At 37.4% G+C, this 4,017-nt stretch overlaps 1 pseudogene; it reads right to left on the bottom strand.

Moving 5' to 3' along the window:
* Window positions 1-1,555: 1,555 nt before the first annotated feature.
* Window positions 1,556-2,738, bottom strand: LOC103252992 (annotated as a pseudogene).
* Between the last annotated feature and the right edge of the window lie 1,279 nt (window positions 2,739-4,017).

Below are 4,017 nucleotides of genomic sequence, written 5' to 3'. Positions count from 1 at the left end.
TTCCTTTTTTTTTTTTTTTTTTGAGTTGGAGTCTCACTCTGTCGCCCAGACTGAAGTGCATTGGCACATTCATGGTCACCCCAGCGTCAACCTGCTGGGCTCTGTCAATTCTTCCACCTCAGCCTTTCAAGTAGTCTGAACTACAGGAGGGCACTACCACACCTGGCTAATTTTTAAAAATTTTATTGTAGAAAGGAGGTCTTGACAAGTTGCCTGTGCTGCTCAAGAACCCATGAGCCCAGGGAATCCATTCACCTTGGTCTCCCAAAGTGCTGGGATTATAGGCTAAGCCATTGAGCCCTGCCTGGAAATCATCATCTTTGTAGTATTTTCACCTGGATATAAAGGTATGTTTTCAATGAAATGCAATTTTATGAATCTATGACCCAAAATATACCACCTAAAATTTGTCTAAATGCCAGAAGACTAGAGATTCCTATGGATGCCATTCTTAAATCCAAGAGAAGTGCTATTATTTCAAGTTGAGAAATTATTTTGGAATTCTTTCTAAAAGTAAGTTTGAACCAATATTTTACTCTTATTGCTTTACTACCAAAGCTGTTTCTCAGTTGTAAAGCACAAGCCTTGGAAACTGCAGTAGCTTTTTCAGATTTTTTGCCTTTAAGATCAAGGCTTAAAAGAATGAGAATAAGCCAAGAGTCACTGCAGCTTCCAAGAGATGGGGGACTCACCCTGATCTCTAAAAGTGTCGACCTTGAAAATGGGTTTACTGAGACTTTTAATAAAATCTCATGGAAGATATTTTGATTAATTTTAAAGGCATTTAGAAACAGAAGGAATTTCTAGTCACTTGCATTTATTGAGATCATCATCACTGCTTTCAAATCACATAATTTGGTAGAATAAAGATCTGAGAATCTATTGTTTTAAAAAGGTATTATTTTTAAATTTGGTCAACTTTGGATGTACACTTCAAGAACAATGCTATTACAAAACATACTTCAAGCCATATAATTATATCTTGTTTGTATAGTTCATGTCTACCAAGTAATCAACTCTAATTTTCCAGACATAAATTTTAAAAGCATCTATAGAAAAGTACACAAATGCAGTATCATAATAATTAAAAGTTTTAGAAAAATATAAAAATAGTTTAAAAATTTAGGTTATAAATGCCTATAAGTTCCCCGTCCACATGCATATATTTTATTAAAAATGTTTCATATATAGAAATACAGACAATTAAACAAATAGTAAAGAAAGGGTGCAGAGTCCATTAGCTCTTTTTTGGAAGAGATTTTCCTTGAGGCATATGCCCCTGAATGGGGATGTATAAATCAGAGTCAACACTAATCTTGCTTAGTGCAAAACTCCATCCCATCTCCTGGTTGTTTTGCTGCCTTTCTTTTTTAACCATGAAGAACATGGATAAGTAATTATCAGGTCAGGTCATTAACTATTAACCTCCTCACTGAAATCACTAAGTTTATCTCGCCCCAAGCATCAATGTTCAGGCTTTCTCTTCTGTTGAGAAACAGCATCCCAGTTCACCTTGCTGGTATTAAGAGAGTATTCGTTCATCCGAACGAACTGACTAGGAGGGTGGACCATGAGCGTCACTGTTAGGTCTCTGTTGCACAGCCAGGGGAGGCAGTGGCTTCCCATAGAAATTAGGAGGTGGGGGTGGGGGTGGTGCTGGACACTTAGGAGCAGAGTCGTCTGGGTTAATTGGTTCTACCCGGTGACTCCTTTTCATTCTTAGTTTTTTAGTTTCGTTTTGCCACTATCTGATTCTGATGATCGCTGGTCTGTCTCATCTTCACTCTCCAGCTATTGTATTAAGGCCTCCTTATAATTGTCTACGAGTCCAAGTTCATCTTTTTTTGGCTACTGTCACCAATCTGGCTCTGTGTCTCTATTTGCTCAGGCTCTATTCTGTGTTTTAGTTGGCAGTCATCACTGTCTTTCTCCATCTTCTGCTTCTTTTTTTCTTTTTCAAGTTTTTTTTTCATTCTCAATGATCACAGACGCTATTGGCTGTAAAGGATTAGTTGGTTCTGGGTCCAACTCAGCCCGACCACTGGTTCCATCGAGCTCAGCTTGCTCCTCTTCTCTTTGCTTTCTTCTCACAATTTCCTCACTCGCTCAGCCCTTTCTCGTTTCTCTTGCTCCTCAAGAGCACGCTGTCCTGTTGTATCTTTTTCGTATGTGTTCATTTAAGGCATCAAAGTCTCTTGCAATGATATGTAGCAGCCAATAAAGGACTTTTTTAAAGGATTCGTCAATTTTCTTTCCATACCCTGAGACTGCTGAGCAAGGTTCTATTTGACACAGGCACTTGTGCTCATTGACCAGTTTTTTCAAAGACAGACATTCAATCACATCAGCTCTCCTAAAGCTCCTTCCTTATCTTGTTTATTTGCCAATACCCATATAGGCTTTCCTGATATCCTAGGATGTCTCAGTACTTCTGACATTGTCTATTTGTCTCTTCCATTCTCTCTTCATCACTAGAATGCACAACACATATTAGCCCATAGGATTCAGCATAGTAATTCTTCCAGATTCCCTGAAATCTTTTTCCACCTCCCAAATCAAAGATGGTGACTTCAAACTTTCCTTGTCTAAGGTCAATTTTGGAAAATCCAACAGTAGGAGCTGCATCGTCCAGGAATTCTCCTTGGATTCCCTTGGCTGTTGCCATTTTATCAGCTTTATGAAGTCCCACCATCACAAGAGTCACCTTTCTGACAGACTCCTGCCAGCACTTGAACCAGCTGCAGCCCCATCAGACGAACATCCCAGGTTGCTCCTCCTGCCACCTCCCATCTGAGCCTGGGCCGGGTTCCGGGGCCTCTGCCTCTCTGAGGCGCTCCCAAGGTGGAGAGGCCCAGAGGACAAACTGGGAGGGGGGCGAAGGAGACTGACCTGAGCCCTGCTAATTGACGATGGCTGCCCTCCCGGCCCAGGGACCACTGGCAGCTACACAGCGGAGCGGAGTAAGCGGGACGTGGCTGGAGAAAACCCCAATTACTTTCTTTATAAAATTACATTATTTTTTAATCAAGATACATCCTGATATAGTTTGGATTTCACAAGTATATTTAAATTTTACAGTTCTTACAGTTAAGAGTCAAGTTCAGACAACATTTGGTTATTTGTAATACCTCTCATTATGTAAGATTATGGTTATAAATTTCATGTACTAGGATGTAAATGGACAAAAATGGCATAATATTCCAATAAGAATAATAAATCTTATGTAGCTACTTTCTCTGTAAGTTTATTTAAAGTGAATATTAGTCCTCTAAATCAATATATACAGACAGTTGGTTCATAAGTATTCTTTTGTTCTCTAACATAGGCAATATGTTTTATCCTAAAATATGCATTCAGTATATACCAAAAGTGTGATATATTACTTCACTGATGTGTATATTATTTTCTGTGAGTAGAAAATAAACTCTGGCATACATTCATAGGAACAGAAAAAGGAAAAAGTAAACGCAAGATAAATGCATATACAACTAGAAAGGTAAACAAACATAATGTAAAAGAAACACAAACATTGAATTATATACATCTATGATCAAATATGACAGTCTGTTGGATTTAAATACCAATTTGCGGTTTCTAGTGAGAATCAAAATTGATACCACACACACACAAGATTATATACATGCTCATATATATGTACAAAAAAACCAGAAATGTATATTCTGTACATACGTGCACATATATGTATGCATACTCATATGCATACATATAAATAACAAGGCATAACATACAAATAACAAAAATGTTATCTCATCTGCCAGTTTCAATTAGTTGTTAGTAATTGTCTGAAGTACCTAGTTCAGAAGGTTTCATTCTCAATCTTAGAATGTTTCAGAAAGAATGCCATGACAAATTACTTGTGTTTGTCATGGACCAAGAATATATGAATAATTAAACAAATTTTGTCTTGGTCCACCAATTAAACTTGGATTCTAGGAAATATAGAACTATAACAAATAATATGAGGTAAATATATATAAATTTGTATAAATTAGTTAT

Source organism: Carlito syrichta, unplaced genomic scaffold (assembly GCF_000164805.1).
Source record: "Carlito syrichta isolate Samal-C Ts95f unplaced genomic scaffold, Tarsius_syrichta-2.0.1 Scaffold189043, whole genome shotgun sequence".
NCBI classification, from domain to species: domain Eukaryota; kingdom Metazoa; phylum Chordata; class Mammalia; order Primates; family Tarsiidae; genus Carlito; species Carlito syrichta.
The sequence above is the reverse complement of the archived record's forward strand: the minus strand, read 5'-3'. Positions and strand labels throughout refer to the sequence as shown.